Source organism: Cricetulus griseus, unplaced genomic scaffold (genome assembly GCF_003668045.3).
Source record: "Cricetulus griseus strain 17A/GY unplaced genomic scaffold, alternate assembly CriGri-PICRH-1.0 unplaced_scaffold_370, whole genome shotgun sequence".
Classification (NCBI taxonomy): domain Eukaryota; kingdom Metazoa; phylum Chordata; class Mammalia; order Rodentia; family Cricetidae; genus Cricetulus; species Cricetulus griseus.
The window spans coordinates 1-15,827 of record NW_023277109.1 but is presented as its reverse complement, the minus strand read 5'-3'; the positions used below and the strand labels follow the sequence as shown (position 1 = coordinate 15,827).

The following is a 15,827-nucleotide window of genomic DNA, read 5'->3' as shown; positions in this document are numbered from 1 at the left end:
AAGATGTATGAGTTAAACCACCCCCCCAAAAAAATGTTCCTGAAGTTATTCTTAATTATTGGGCTCTTCTCAGGGACGTCATTCAGAGCCCTGAACTCGTTGGTGAGAGGTCTTGCCTCTTGCTGACTGTTAAAGACTTCCTTCAGAAGTCGAGACCATTGTCATGTACAGAAGCCAATGACTGACCTTCCCCAATTCCCTCAGCCCCAGCTCTCACCCTCCTGGGGCTCTGCATACTTGCAAGCCACGGAGGACTCACTGGTCTGCTCTTTGCTGGCAGCATTTCTTAGAGGCGGTCAAGCTTGGGGGCTGCAACTTACAGCCTTGGGAGATGTCACCATGGTTGATGGCTAATTAATGTATATAAGTGCTATTGATACAGCCAGACAGAAACTGTTTTTGAGACTTATAGAAAAGAAAAGGCAACATATTTAAGCTTAGAATTGTTCAAATTTTGGATGCTCATGTTTCAATGATTGACTATAAGCTACTATGTTAAAAATTCCAATTAGGGATTTTTCTTTTCTACAAATTGATCATAACCTAGGCAAAAGGAGAAATGTGAGACGTATGCAAGTTATGAATGAACGGTGTGGCCACACCTGGATGCGTGATGTGATTGTGAATTTATGAATGCGGATGAATGGAAATGCCTAAATTGCCTTGGATATGATTAGAGATATTTACATTGCCTTGGATATTGTTTTAAAAATATCAAAATCACTTTAATAGAGTCAAAAAGAGCATCCAGTTAATGAGTCAATGTCTTAACAGGAAAAATTATGATTTGAGCCCTAGGAGATAGTCAATTAAAAAGTTAGCAAAAGTTTATAGCATTAGCTTAGAGATATGAGTAATCTATGATACTATAAAATTTGGCAGATGAGAGGATATAGGTCTTACTAAATTTTTATGGTTAAAAAAGGACATCTAGAAAATAAGGGTTAATGCATCATTTTGAGAAGGATTTATGAGAAGCCTCACAAAAGAGCCAACCTGTTAGATTCACAGCTTGACAGGTCAGCTAACATGCAAATAAGGGCTTATCAGCTTGTCAGCCTCGAAGGTTAGATTAGAAAAGGCTACTCAGAAACTCTAAATAAATCTAGAGAACTGTTAAAGACATATGTTATATTCTAAAGAAATTAAGGCTTAATAGATAGCAATTGGAAAAGATACTTTAAAAATCTTTAAATGAGTTTTTTAGAAATTGTTATAAAACATTGGTTAAGTACCCTTTTTGGGACATCTAATGATGATTTAAATCCTTTAAGTAAAATTCTATAAGGAGATAATGATCCAGATATACCCAAACAGCTAACTAGAAAGGTAGACAAGTTCTATAATTAGAGGAGGCGATTCAGCATTAGCCTACATGGTACAGAAATGCCGTATAGGCCTAAATTCCCTTTTTTTTTTTTTTTTTTTTTTTTTTTTTTTTGCTTTTGACTAGCATTTCAGCCTTCTTGGGTCCCTAACTTCGTCCCAAAGTCAGCAGGAAGTAGCATGGAAAAGAATGCATCGCCCATTTTCCCTGGTTGAAATGCTAAGTCAAAAGAAACTCCCTTACATGGGGGAATGCCAATATCTCTCACTCTCTGATGGGGACGCTGGAGAGACAACAATTCCATGATTGCTCTATGCTGCCCTAAAAGAGGAGTGCTGTTTCTATGTTAACCATTCTGGAGTTATTAGGGATTCCATGGCCAAGCTCAGAGAAAGACTCAACCATCGGTGAAAGGAACGGGAGTCCCAACAAGGCTGTTTTAAAGGAATCTCCACCCTCTTAGGACCCCTACTTATTCTTTTACTGCTGCTTACTTCTGGGCTATACATTCTTAATCACCTACTCCGATTTATTAAAGAATGCTTACCCATAACCCAAACCCTAGTTCTTAATCAGCAATATCAGGCTCTCAGGCAATAAGCAGGACCATGGGTTTTAGGATTAAAACCTCACAAAAAAAGATGGGGGAATGAAATATTTTAGTTTGCTGAGAGAAAAAGTTTTAAAAGATTTTAGTTCACAGAGAGAGAAAAAGTTTCCCACAGGCCTTGGCCCATTACAAGGGGGTTGGCCCCAACCCCGGGCACATCCTATGGTTTAGACGGGGGCAATCGCCAAGACAATCCTCTTTGGGTCACACCTGACTGGCCAACAGATAATCAAGGACTTTCCAGGGTACGTTCTATGGTTTTTCCTTTGTAGAAAAGCAAGTCACACCTGGGTGACCAATCTAACATGAGATCATACTTTGTAATCAATCACTTTATGCCCCTTGCCTGTATGCTGATCTGCAGTTTTTTTCTATATAAGGAGCCTGTAACCCTTGCTGGGTTGTGCAGCTTCCCCAATATTGCTGACACCCGAATTCGCATTCGTTCAATATTTTAGAAAGTATTTTAGAAGAGAACCAAGTATGATACATGTCTCCTACTCTAAGCAACAGTTTAATTGATGGTTTCAGAACAATGACTTATGGGTGATTGTCTTTGCTCAGTTTTCAGGAAGAATTAATAATCAGTTTCTAGCTCATGAACTGTTACAATTTGCACTAATGCATCTTTTATATTTCCAAAATTAGTCCTATAAAAATATGCTATGCTAATTTTTACCAATGGTTCTATTGGGAGAGTCACTTATATAGGTTATTAATAGAAAGAAATAGATAGAGCAGACAGCTCTGGCTTCAGCTCAAATAATTAAACTGCAAGCTGTTATAATGGTCTTTTAAATCCTGGTAAATAATTCATTTAATTTATATACTGATAGTCATTATGTCTTCAAGGATCTTATGGTAATAGAGACAATTCCATACATAGGATCCAATATTAGATTAATTTGAGCAAATTCAAAATGTTATTCACCTAAGAGAATTGCCATGTTTATGGGTCACAATGGGAGCCTACTAAATAGGCCTTTCCCTGATTACTAGCCAAATGGAATGAATTATCTGATTAACAAAATCAGTTGATTTGCCTCAAATAGAAAAAGCTCAACAGGCTTGTAACTTCATAATAGCAAAAGTCTAAGTAAGAAATTTGGCTTAACCAGAGAGACTGCTGGTCAAATCATCAAACAATGAGGAATAGGTCCACAATATGGCTATGGCTAATTTAAGGATGAATCCTCAAGGCCTGCTCCCCAACCATTTATGGCGAATGGATGTGACTCACATTACAGAGTTTGGCAAGTTAAAAATGTGCCACTCCACAAACAGGAGAAGCCACCAGGCATGTTATAAGTCACTGTTTAAGATGTTTTGCTTACATGGGAATGCCAAAAGTTATAAAAACAGATAATGGGTCTGGATATACTAACAAAGCTTTCCAGCAATTTTGTGCTTAATTCCCAAGACCTGTGCTACCGGACAGCCCATGTGGCCTAGTCCTGCCCAGCATGTGTGCGTGGACCTGCCTGCCGAGCCCATAGCAGCAGGGACCGCTGGGCCTTTGGGGACGCAGCATGCCGCTGACTTGGGGGTGTGAAACGCCTGCCTCCGTGCTTCTGTAGCAGCGGTGAGACATGAGGCTAGCCCACAAGCCAGGCAGTGGTGGGGCATGCCTTAATCAGCCGAGGATAGCCTCTGACATCCATCAATGGCTCAAAATTATACTCAAGCCTTATGGAAAGATCCCCTAACTTACAAGCGGCACGGACCAGATCCGGTCCTCATTTGGGGAAAAGGACATGCATGGAATTTTGATACTCAGACCAATAATGCTAGATGGTTGCCTAAATGCCTTTTAAAACTAAATAATCCACCCAGAGGAAGCCCCTGAGAAGCCTTCTAATTCTGCTTAATTCTATATAAAAGATGCTGTCTTTTTGGCTACTTGTGTGTTCCCTCCTTCAATTGCCATTGCCTCTGGAAGCCCTTATCAGATCTACAACTACACCTGGATGATCCTCAACCAAGCCAATGATGCTGCCAATGCTTCCACAACTATTACGACCACCCCCTCCTATTCCCCCCTGATAGTTGATTTATGTGCATTATGATTTATGTGGGGCCTCTCCAGACTAGGGAACCCCTGATCATTTTTCCCCCCAGGACCTCCCTCCTCCGCTGACCTTATTCTATCCTTAATTAACCCTACTGTTCAGGCCTCTCATCAAGCCAACCACTCCCTTATAGAGGACGGTAGGGTCTGCTATTCTTCCACCCCTCCCCTTTATCAGGGAATTGCAGGCACTTAATAATTCCTACCTTGCCTGTTCTACTAGATTAACTACTTAAATTGTCACCTCTACCTTTTCAAAAACTAACCAGATTCATTAAGTCTGGTTAAGATTGACGCCATCTTCAAAAAATTGGTTTTGGTCCACTACCATCGCCTAGAGGCATTAGATTCTGAGCTGATGACTATAAAAACCCCCACAGTCCTAAAGGACTGGAATTCTCAGGCCTTAAATCCATGGTAAATGCTTCTGCCATGACCCTCCAGTCTTTTAATGACTCCAATTACCAGGAATGCTGGATATGCTTTTCTCCCATACCACCTTTTTATGAAGGTATTGCAGAATTTAATAATCTCACTTTTACTAATGATACCAACCAATTGAGATGGTCCCCCAATAAGCAAGGACTCACACTCACTTAAATCTCAGGTCTTGGTACTTGTATTTTAGGACCCCGTATACTGCTTCCAATTCCCTTACAATCCATTTGTAATGAGACATTTGTCTCATTAAAATCAAACTTTCTTTTATGTGGCTGCTCCCCAATCAACCTACCTTGCTTGCTCTTAGGGACCCACCACTTTTATCTCCACCCTTCAGTTTATAGAGAGTAAAGATTAATGCGTTTTGGTACGGCTGTTGCCCTGCCTAACAGTACATGCCCCGGAGGAGCTGATCCCTAGCTGGGAGGAGAGGCCCGGTCACAAGAGAGAGCCCATTTCAGCCATCACCTTAGCTGTCATGCTGGGCTTAGGGGCAGCTGGAGCCGGGACAGGAATAGCTTCCCTAATAACTTCCAAACAGCAATATGCACATTTGACTCAATTGTCCCAAGCAGTAGATAAAGATATAAAAGAACTGCAAACAGGACTTCAAAATTTAAAGGACTCTCTGGTCTCCCTGTCAGAAGTGGTACTGCAAAACAGGAGAGGACTGGATTTGATTTTCCTCAAAGAAGGCGGACTCTGTGCAGCTCTCAAAGAAGAGTGCTGTTTTTACAAAGATAAAACTGGGTTAGTACAAGATAGTATAGAAAAAAATAAAGAAAAATCTAGAGGATAGAAAGAAACAAAGAGAGCAACAAGAGTCCTGGTATAAAAATTGGTTTTCAACCTCCCCCTGGCTTTCTACTTTGCTACCATCTCTCCTGGGATCTCTTATAGGACTATTGCTGATGATTTCTTTTGGCCTGTGGGCCCTCCAAAGAATGAATCGCTTTATAAAAAGTCAGATAGATTCACTTCTCCCTAAAGATTTTGTCTCTGTACAGTATCACCGGATCCAGAACCCAGGTGATGAGCAGCGTAACGAGCAGAGCGAACCAGGCAACCCTTTGGGCCATCAAGAGAGGCTTAATTTTTCTAAATTGCTAAAGGCCTAGTCACAGGCTTTAGAGCCAAACTTGCCATCCCTAGGCATGCAACACTGGTAGCTCCGGGTACAAATGGCCGCCTCGATGGCGGGCAACTTCCTTCCCTCCTTGACTAACCTAAGACATGGGACTCCTGGATGGCGGGTTTTTTTATCACCCGAAGACGGGTAAAGTCAGTGAGGTGGCAAGGTCCAACTAACCTAAGACAGAGATGGTCATGAACAAAGACCCCCTAAGAATGCTACCTGTGGCCTAGTCCTCACCTCCATGGGCCCAAAACTATGTGACTTAAAGCCCACCTTTGTAAGCCTTTTAATGACCTTTAAGTTTTCGGCTTAAAGCCAGCTCTGTGAGCCTCCTGTAACCTGTAATTAGATACGGTTTGGCCAAGCGGAACTGCTAACTGCTTCTGTTCCGAGAAAGGGTCTGGGGCTTTTCTGTTCGCTGTTCCAAGGAAGACCACTAGATGTTCCGGCTGATAAGAAGAATGTTCCAGTCCCAGCAAATACCTGATGTTCCTTCTGTTATTCCCCCCCCAATTCTATTGTTGCAGGGCTATTTAAGCCCACTCTAAGCCCCAATAAATCGAGACCTTGACATTGCATAGATGGACTCTTGTCTTTTCTCTCGCCGCTTGGTCTCCTTTCTTTCTCTTGCCCATGACTCTTTCAGGCAGCCCCCCTTCGGAACCCTGAATGACTGGACCTGCGGCACGGGTCAGAAAAACACCTTAACTTCAAAGACAGACATTACCTCAGAGTAAATGGTTCGGAAAAGATTTTCCAATCAAATGGACTTAAGAAACAGCTGGTGTGGCTATCCTAATATCTAAAAAATTAGACTACAAACTAAAATGAATCAAAAGAGATGAAGAAGGGCATTTCATATTCATCAAAGGAAAAGTCCATCAAGATGAAGTCTCAATTCTGAACATCGATGCCCATGCACAAGTACATTCATAAAAGAAACATTACTAAAACACAAATCACACATAAAACCCCACACACTTACAGTGGAAGACTTCAACACCCTACTCTCACCACTGGATAGGACTACCAGACAGAAACTTAGCAAAGAGACAAAGGAACTAACAGAAGTTATGACCCAATTGTGTTTAACAGACATCTATAGAACATTCCATCCAAACACAAGATTCCATCCAAATACTTTCTTCTCAGCAACACATGGAACCTTCTCTAAAATCGACCACATACTCGGCAACAAAGTAAACCTCAACAGATACAAAAAACAATTGCAATGACCCCCTGTATCTTATGGGATCACCATAGCTTAAAGTTAGAATTCAATAACACAAATTGCAGAAAAACTACAAACTCATGGAAATTGAACACTGTTCAGTTGCATTAATCACCAGTTGAGGAAGAAACAAAGAAATTATCCAGGAGGAGTTGATGCCAGGAAATAATCAAATTGAGGGCTGAAATCAATAAAGTAGAAACAAAGAAAACAATACAAAGAATCAATGAAACAGAGAGTAGGTTCTTCGAAAAAATTAACAAGATAGATAAACCTTTATCCAAACTAATCAAAAGGCAGAGAGAGAACATGCAAATTAACAAAATCAGAAGTGAAAAGGGGGGCATAACAACAGACACTGAGGAAGTCCAGAGAATCTGTTGGGCCCTTCCCCCATAGGGGTCTGCTGACCAGCTTGTGACTAGGAGCTTACCTAGCAGGTACATCCTGTTTTCTTCCTTCCTTGAAAGCCTGAGTGCAAGTTCCTGTTATCCTGTTATTCGCCCATTCAGGATTGCCTGATGGGCCAGGGAACCTGAACTTGTGATCTGGGTAGTTTTCCACCATCCCTGCTGACTGGTATATAAGCCCCCACTCTTGTTGGAGTAAAGGGCATTCTCCCTGCAAGAAAGACCTGCTGTCTTGTCTTTATTTGAATCCTCAAGCCCCTCGCCCTATACTGTGGAAGTGTTGTAGGCAGGCGCTACAAGTGGAGGTCCCACCGAGATAGGGAAAGAAGTGAAGACGCTGAAGGATCACCCGTGAAGGCTTACCAGCATTTTCAATAAGGTAAGGAGAGGGTGTATTGAACATGGGTGCTGCTAGTTCTTACTCTCTTATGGGGGACCAACTGTGGGGAAGAGCTGCAGAGCCATGGCCAAGGCTAAGAGTTCGGCCATTTGGGCAGAAGCTGCAGCGATTCTGGCTGTCTTATGATGGGAAAAGATACAACTACAGCTGTACCCTTTGAAGAACCATCGGTGAAAACCACATGCCCCTTGGAAATAGGCTGAGAGACTACAATCTTTGGAAAAATCAAAGGATGTATCTTAAAAAGGAAACCAAATTATGGGGGACCAACTGGTCCAATTTGTATTTCTCGCCAGCAAGAAATCATACACGGGACACTCGGATCCTTCTGCAGACAAGCTTTAATGCATCTTACCAGAGTGGAGACACTAAACCAAGAAAACCATCCCTTATAAAGGCTGACCAGCCGCCTGGGACGTGTTACCCTATGAATGGCTTTAGCTCCTCAGGCTAAATGAGCCACGGGATAGGCAGAGATCAAAGGAATGGAGATTACCCAGTGCCTGTGAAGTAATTTACAACGTGGTGTCTTCAGGCACCTATTATTGTAATGGATAATGCAGGAACCGGCTTCCTACACCAATTGTTAAAAAACAGGGCATCGGTATCAAACATAAGACAGCAAAGGCTTCTTGAGAACTGTACATGAGGTCAGCCCTTGGTTTTTGGTCTCTGGTGACCTTAATATCCCTGATTGGGAGCAGGTGAAGGGAGACCTACAAAGGACATTACAAAAAGAAGGGGCAAATGCCATATCAATTGTTACTTTTTCTCTGTGGTGTCAGGTCAAGGAGGCACTTCTTAGTGAGGATGTGGAGGTGAAAGAGCAGGTTGAGAAAGCCAAAGCTGCTTTTGCAGAGGCTCAGGACAAAGAGTCTGTTATGTCACTCCAAGCTTCTGATGTTTCTTCCTCTGAGTCCTCTCTCTCCTCTTCAGGGGATGAGACTGAGGAAGGTGAAGCACTTCAATTCGAGAATGACATCCTCAAATTAAAGCCTAAGCTTAGGAGATGCTCCCTTGAGCCGTGTCCCCCTGCTCATAATCCCAAGCATTCTAGTTCTTTCTGTCTTCCTTCAGCCCCTCCTGAAGAGCAGAGGGGTGGAGTGATATTCCCAGTCATAGAGACAATTAATCCCCAAGGCCAGAGTCAGAGAGAGCATGCCCCTCTTACCTTTAAGAATATAAAACTAAAGGAGGCAGTTGTGGCATACGGCCCTCATGCCCCTTTTACTCTGGCTATTTTTGAATCCTTTGCAGCCTTGAATTGCACCCCCAGTGATTGGCAGCAATTATGTCGAGCTACGCTGTCAGAGGGAGAATATTTGATCTGGAGGGGTGAATACCAAGAACTTTGTAATCAAACAGCGCAGCACAACACAGCTGCTGGTTTCCCTGGAAGGAACTTAGAAATGCTTACTGGCATGGGAGCCTATGCAGGTCTAGGCCAGCAGATTCTTTATGACCCTGCACAGATCTCAGTGGCTGCTGGCCAAGCATGGAAAGCCTTACCTAATAAGGCTGCAGGAGACCAACTTTCTAAGGTCCTTCAGGGACCATCTGAACCCTATTCTGAGTTTGTGGATTGGCTCCTGCAACTTGCAGGGTGCATGTTTGGGGATGCCGATAATGCCATGCCTATAGTAAAACAATTAGCTTTTGAAAGTGCCAACAAATACTGCAAGGTGGCTTTACAGCCTCATAAGACCAGAAGCCTCAATGATTACATTCAAATTTGTAGAGATATAGATGGACATCACATTATGGGACAAGTTATCGCCTCTGCCATGCAGGGTAATAAGAGGATCGGTAGGGGGGCCAGATTTAAGTCATGTTTTGGAAGTGGACAAGGGGGTCACTTTAAGAAAAATTGTCCCATTAAAGACTCTTTTGCACCTCCTTGCCCAGGGCCAGGTCTTTGTCCCCGATGTAAAAAGGGACACTATTGGGGCAATAGGTGTAGATCAAAGACTGATGTACAGGGTAACTGTCTGCCACTTCCGGGAAACGGGAGTCAGGGTCTGCTCTGGGCCCCTTATTCCCAGGAATACGGAGCCCTAGATACTCCTGTTTCCCGCCCTATTCAGGTCCTACCCCGGAGAAACCCCATTGTATACAGGACCTTGTCAGAGGTACCCCAGGAAGCACAGGACTGGACCTCTGCTCCTCCTACAGTGCAGTATTGACCCCTCAGATGGGATCCCAAGCTTTGGGCACGGGAGTTAAAGGCCCTTTACCACCAGGCTCAATTGGGTCGATTTTAGGAAGGCTTCCTTACATTCCCTTGTTGGCGGGTTCTTTTGGGGTTCCGAAATCTGGGCACAACATGGACAGCCACTAAAAGGAAGCTTCAATGCTGGGCAGGTCCGGTTTGTATTTATTTTATACTCTACCACCACAGGTGGGGCAGGCAAGGAAGCAAGAGTTAACAAAAGCATACCCAAGGTCAGCAGGTTGCTAAGGGCAAAGACCTTAACAGCTATTTCTCCAGGTCACTCTGTTTCAGAGAGCAAGTGGAGTCATGCTTGGCAAATGGGCCGTACAAGCCTTGATTGAAGTAAATCACTAAGTAAATCAGTATCTACTCACTGGCCTTTTCTACTTTATTCTTTTTTTAAAAAAAAATTAATTTATTTAACTTTATTTTATGTGCATTGGTGTGAAGGTATCAGATCCCCTGGAACTGGCCGCTAAAGACAGTTGTGAGCTGCCATGTGGGTGCTGGACATTGAACCCAGGTCCTCTGGAAGAACAGCCAGTGCTCTTAACCACTGGGCCATCTCTCCAGCCCCTCTACTTTATTCTTAAGTGGATGTGTTTTCTCCAGAGTCCCAAGGCCAAACGTTGGGTCTCTTGTCGCGCAGGTGTTCTTGTCCTGCTGAGCCGGGAGGGTCGCAGCTCCTCTCAGGTTGTAAGCCCTCAGCCTCAAACTCAGGACTGTGGTTGATAGGAGATAAGCAACTGGATTTGTCTTCTTTTTCCTTTGTAAACAGGATCTCATTATGTGGTCTTGGTTGGCCTAGACCTCGAGACATAGACAAGTAGGGCCTCGATTTCTAAGAGCTCCTCTCTCTGCCTCCCTCTGCCATGCCTCCTGCTCCCTGGCTCTGCCTCTGGAATGCGGAGGTTAAAGGTCTGCAGCCACCACACCGAGCAGCAACTGAATTAAAACTGAATTAAAACAAGAGGGAGGGGAGGGGAGGGGAGAGGGGAGGGAGAGGGGAGGGGGAGGGGAGGGAGGGGGAGGGGAGGGGAGGGGAGGGCTGGCCATGCGCAGAGCGCCCCTTCAGGCTCAGGGCCAGGGCCGGTCGGAGTGCGTCCTAGCTCAGAGCGGGCCTGTGACATCAGGCCGAGGGCGGGGCGTATGTAGATGAGGCGGCGCGCAATGGCTGCCGGTCCCGCGTGGTTCGGGGGGACGCGTGTTGCTCCCGCATGGTGAAAAACACCGCGTGACGGAGTGTGATGTGCGTGGGGACGAAGAGACAAGGACGGGTCTCTGGAAGTCGCGCGCGGCGAGGCGGTGTCGCGAGTGCGGTGACCGTGCGTTTAAAGTGCGTTGAGCGCGAGGGAGAGCGCGCGCGGGGCGGCTGCAACTCATACTTACCTGGCAGGGGAGATACCATGATCACGAAGGTGGTTTTCCCAGGGCGAGGCTTATCCATTGCACTCCGGATGTGCTGACCCCTGCGATTTCCCCAAATGCGGGAAACTCGACTGCATAATTTGTGGTAGTGGGGGACTGCGTTCGCGCTCTCCCCTGGTTTTTCTTGGTCTGAAAGAAAAAACGTGCAGGGCACTGTGCTTTATCGTACCAACATTTCGGTTGGTATATTAGGAAAAGCCATCTCACGACAGTAGATGTCAGAGGAGCCGTTTGCCACTGACAAGACCGACAGACAATCCCTAGTGGTGTGCGGTGGGTGGCTCTCAGGATGTCTGCAGAGGCCGGCAAATCTTTCTGGACCAACCTGGTCCTGAGTGTGTAGCCAGTGCTATACAGAGAAGAGAGAGGAAGAAAAAGGAAGAGGAGAGAAGATAAATGAAAAGGAAAAAAAGCCTTGCAAAAGCCAGATCTTACTTTCTCCACCCCCACCCCCCCCTTTCAGGCGTGAACTCGGCGATGCTGCACCGCGTGAGTGCTGCTGGGATTAAACTGGATCAAAAATTAACTCCTTAAATCAGGAATACCACGACTGGAGCCTGGTTGCTCTCATAGAAGAGGTGACTATCCATTTTTTGCTAGTTGCCGGTTGTAAAGATTCCCAGCCCGGGGGAACGGGACAAGACTCTGTAACCTGTCAGTCAACTGTGTAGTAATTAGCTGCAATTTGTGGCCCAAGATGTTTTGTTTTTCTTTCAAGACTAACTTGTCTAAACTTAGGACTTAAACAGGCAGGAAAGGGTCGTTAATAACACCCTGATTTAAGTCTCGCTCACCCAAAACCCCATGATTTCCTTCTCGGGGTCCACCCCACCCCGTAGCAGTCTTTTCAACCACCTCATCACAAGTTACCTTACCATCAAACTGAGTTGAGTGTTACCGCCGTAGCAAGTGCTAGGCATAAGAGACACCTTGCATCTGGCTGCAGACCAAAAGAAACTACAACTGAGTCTTATTTTCAACCGAGAAGACCAGGGGAGAGCGCGAACGCAGTCCCCCACTACCACAAATTATGCAGTCGAGTTTCCCGCATTTGGGGAAATCGCAGGGGTCAGCACATCCGGAGTGCAATGGATAAGCCTCGCCCTGGGAAAACCACCTTCGTGATCATGGTATCTCCCCTGCCAGGTAAGTATGAGTTGCAGCCGCCCCGCGCGCGCTCTCCCTCGCGCTCAACGCACTTTGAACGCACGGTCACCGTACTCGCGACACCGCCTCGCCGCGCGCGACCTCCAGACCCCGCTCCTCGCCCCTCACCACCGACATCTCGCTCCGTTTCTCGGTGTAGCACCACGCGCGACCGGGCCTTCCGAGCCCTGCGGGACCGGCAGCCATTGCGCGCCGCCTCATCTGCATATGCCCGCCCCGCCCCGCCCCGCCCCGCGTGCCTCGGTCGCGCGACCCGCCCGGAGCGTTCTATGTAGCCTAGGATGACCCTAAACGTCTGATCCTAGCTGTGTGCCATCGTCTACTGCTGGGGATCACGCACTCGGAGCTCTGTGCGTGCCAGGCTTTCTCCAAGGACCCAGGACCAGCCGCCCAGGGGTGGCACCGCCCATAGTGGGCTGGGCCTTCCCTCACTCACCGCTGATCAGGAAAACGCCCTTCAGGTTTTCCAGCCTCCAGCCTGATCTTTTGGAGGCAGGTTCTCCACTGAGGTTCCCTCCTCTCTGATGACCCTAACTCTCGTCACGGCTGCGAGGGGCTGCATAGTGAGTTCCGCGACAGCCAGAGCTACAGAGCGAGACCCTCTCTCAAACAAACAGAAATGAAACACTAATGCTGGAGGGCTGGGTGTGTGGTGAGCTCTGTGAGTTCTAGGCCAGCCAGAGCTACAGTGAGACCCTGTCTCAGAACAACAACAAACAAAACTACGGCTTGGGCAGGGACTTTATTATATAGGTTGGTGAGAGAGGGCATGCCTAGCATGCGAGATCGAGCCTCACTCAGCACCAACGACTTAAACAAATAAAAATGCTAAATCAAAAAACCTGACTCCGGCCTTTCCACCTTCACTGTGTTTCCCCCAGTCCCGGATGCTGTGTGGCCCTGGTGGTGCCTCTCAACCGAGGCACAGGAAGCCACACTTGAAAAACAAAAACAGTGTGCCTATGCTTCAAACTTGAAGCCAGCATGTCAGGAGAACTGGACTGTGGTTTTTCACAAAAGTCTTGAAACTTCAACATGCCAGAATAGTTGACATTAGAGCCGAACTCACCTTTTGAAAGTACCCTGAGGCTAGAAAGAGGGCTTGGAGGTTAAGGTATAAGTCTTATCTCAACATTTATAAGATATATATGCATATATACATATATTTACATTTTCTGTTATGATATTAATGGTCATATGGAGTACTAACTAGTTCTTGAAAAAGGCTTCATCTACCTTCCTGTACATGATTTCAGGCTTGAGGCTCTATCAGGTAACTAGGAATTAAATTTGTGTACCCCAGATGTACTTAACAAATGGTGGTCCTTCAACCTCTCCGAGATCTGCTGCCTATGACCTTTAAAATGTTTTAAGTTTTCTGCAGTAAACAATGACCATTCCTAACAGCGACCTTTGAAGTCTCCAAAAGGATGAGGGGGCCCCACAACAACGATTCCACCTGGACTGTGGTAAGGCCAGCCGCTAAGCTGACAAACACCGCCCAACAGATCATCTTTAGACTACAGACTGCTCAGGACAATTTCAAGGCGGCTAGCTGAGATGGTCCAGCCTCTCGAGCGTGTGCTACTCCCGCTGGGACTTTCCCATTACACAGAGACTGGCAACAAAGGATATGGCTAGCTCTCCCAGGTCTTCACCATTATCTCCATTTTCTCAGGTTCCCTCCCCTGGAGGTGGCAGCGCCCACCCCCAACCCCCAGGACAACAGGCAGCAATCTAGAGAACATGATGCCCACATTCCCAAGATGTGGGGGTGGGTGGGTTTTGGTCATTCGGTGGGTTGCGGATACTTGTCATCATCTAGGGTAAGGTTGGTTGCAAGTTGTTATCAGTAATGGTCAGGGGAAAAAACTGAACAAAGGAGATGAGATTCAGGGATCTTGTTCTGAAAAGAAAAAGCGGTGATATAGAAATGATACGACCAAAGGGTAGATTGCTGAATTCCACTTTTAAACTGAAACAGCAACTACTAGTCTTACATATTACATTGGTATGGATTTTTGTATCCTGATACAAATTTAAGGTTATTTTTGTTGTAACCGTATATACGTTCCTATGCTTGTATTTTTGTATATCGATACTGATTGAAGGTTATTTTTGTTAGAACATGCTGTACATAAATTTCTACTCTTGTTTAAGGTGTTGGTTCTACGAAGCTCATTTGACCATATAATGTAAATTTCCTGTCCTTGAAAGTTACTACTACAAACTAGTCACGATAATAAAGAAATGAAGGCTAGTAGTTAGTTACCTATAACAATCAAACTTTTAGTCATCTTAGGTATTCTGTTTTCGAGGTTAGAGATATTTATTTATTTATTTATTTATTTATTTATTTATTTTTCGGAACAGGTTTTCTCTGTAGCTTTGGAGCCTGTCCTGGAACTCCCATAGATCTGCCTGCCCTCTGCCTTCCAAGTGCTGGGATTAAAGACGTGTACCACCACCACCACCACCACCACCACCACCACCACCACCGCCTGTCAAGATATATTTTAGGTAGATAGATGGTCTTCAAACACTTCAAAGACCTATAGAATATGGCATTTAAAATGTTTTGTTAACATAGGGCTTTTCGTGACAATGAGACATGTCTGCTCCCGGCAGCACCATTTGCCTCAGAGAAGATGATGGGCATCAAGGAAACTCCATTTTTTTAAAGATTTATTTATTTATTTATTTATTATGTATACAGTATTCTGCCTGCATGCAGATCTCATTCAAGGTGGTTGTGAGCCACCATGTGGTTGCTGGGAATTGAACTCAGGACCTCTGGAAGAACAGTCAGTGCTCTTAACCGCTGAGCCATCTCTCCAGCCCCTGGAGTTTGCTTTCAATTTGGCAAAACTAGCCATTGGGCAAGAAACTGCTCTTGTCTTGACTGTTGACTGCGAGTGTGAGTCTTACAGCACTCTCGGGCTGCACAGATAACCTGACTTATCAGGAAGCCGGGCTATACCTAGGGCAGCTTGGTGGCTGGAGCCACAATAGGACAGCTCAGCCCTGGAGGGAGAGGTATCCTAACTTGTCCGGAAGTTGAGAGATAGCTGAAGCTGGGGAGCAGTGGGGCATGGTCTCCCTGCAGGTTATAGCAACCCTGCTCCTCTCCTAGAGAGAGCTATTACAGCTGGGCTTTGCTTGAGGCCCCCTCCCCCTTAAGGGGGCCTCCTGGCAGAGTTCTGCTGCTGCTGCTTCTCTCTGACCCAAGGTGTTGCTTCTTCTGATTCACTCTGCTAAAGGGGAAACCCCTGCAGAAATATAGCTATCTCCTCCAGCTCTGGCAGAAAAGTTACTTTTTTCTGCTCAGCCTTGCTCAACCCCGCCCCCCACCCCCTGCCCCCCAAGGGAATCTCTCAGCAAGGTTTTTGCTGCTCAGT

The 15,827-nt window shown here is 45.6% G+C and overlaps 2 non-coding genes across 2 annotated transcripts; one reads left to right on the top strand and one right to left on the bottom strand.

Annotated features, from left to right (window-relative positions):
- The first annotated feature begins 11,215 nt into the window (after positions 1–11,215).
- Positions 11,216–11,379, top strand: LOC113831966. The gene has a single exon (XR_003488555.1). It is a non-coding gene; the product is annotated as a U1 spliceosomal RNA (small nuclear RNA).
- An 873-nt stretch (positions 11,380–12,252) lies between these two features.
- LOC113831801 lies at positions 12,253–12,416 on the bottom strand. Its single transcript, XR_003488554.1, has one exon. It is a non-coding gene; the product is annotated as a U1 spliceosomal RNA (small nuclear RNA).
- Positions 12,417–15,827: the final 3,411 nt, after the last annotated feature.